We start from the raw sequence: 1,159 nt of genomic DNA, 5'->3' as shown, positions 1-1,159 counted from the left end.
CACCCCCAACCCCTTTTGTTCTGGTTCGGTTTGTGTCGTAATCTTAATTACCATTATCTAAAAGTAAAAGTTTCCTCAGGTCGGTTTCCATAATTGTATTCCCTTGAAATTCCAATTTCCGCCGCGACCCCGATCAAGCAGATCAGACAAGTCGAATGAATGTCAACGCCTATCCCAATACAGACATGCAGATGAGCCAGGGCCTCCGAGCGGGTGACACTTGGATAACATCTATTTCAGCTTTCTTTATGGTTCTGCAAGTCCTTTTGGGTCACGCGGGTGCCATTGTTCACACGGGGGCAACTGTTGTTGTCGCATGGCATAATAACGGCCCCTCGAGAGAAATATTACCCGTTGTCATCCAGAAACATGATATTAGCATTCGTGAATCATGGAATCATACGGCTGAAAAACCCAACAATCTATCGTGGTTCACGCGATGAAATTCGCCGACTTCAAAAGTCGCAAAGCAATGACGTCATTAGATAAATTCCATTGTTTCTTGTTTTGCTTTGCCTTATTTTTTTTTTGTTTTTTTTTGTTTTGGTTTGGATTGTTTTGTTTTTGTTGTTGTTTTTTTGCATTGTTCTTATTTAACTTTGTTTTGTTTATTATGTTGGTTGGTTGTGGGGTTTTTTCGCTTCGTTTTTATGTAACATTGGTTTAGGCTAATTTCGTTTTCCTTTGTGTTCTTGTCATTGCGTAACTTTCCCCCATGAGATGAAGTTGGGGATGGTGGTATGGATTTAGCGTTGTGTTATATCACGAAATGGAGTAGTGTAATTTTTAAAGGCTCGATTACTGGCGTCAGATGGATGGTTTTATCCAGCGTAGAAGATATTTGAAAAGGTTTTGTTTTTAAATGTTTTTGAGGGGGGGGGGATTGTTCAAGTTAACATTCACACGGAGGTTTGACAATATTTACAATCTGATAATGTAATATTATTATGCAGGATTTTTATCGCCCAATTTCCCGCTCTACAGCAAGCTCAATGCGCTTTACAATCTGCATTATTACCCCATTGACCTGGAAACTTTGTAAACCAGTCTCGGCGACCTGGGAAACATACAGTGTAAGCTGCCATTTTACAGGCGCTCAAACACCAACATATTATTGACAAGACCTTTATGTCGATTTAGACGTCAACCCCCCCCCCCC

Source organism: Aplysia californica, unplaced genomic scaffold, assembly GCF_000002075.1.
Source record: "Aplysia californica isolate F4 #8 unplaced genomic scaffold, AplCal3.0 scaffold00659, whole genome shotgun sequence".
NCBI classification, from domain to species: Eukaryota; Metazoa; Mollusca; class Gastropoda; order Aplysiida; family Aplysiidae; genus Aplysia; species Aplysia californica.
This window is presented reverse-complemented; position numbering follows the sequence as displayed.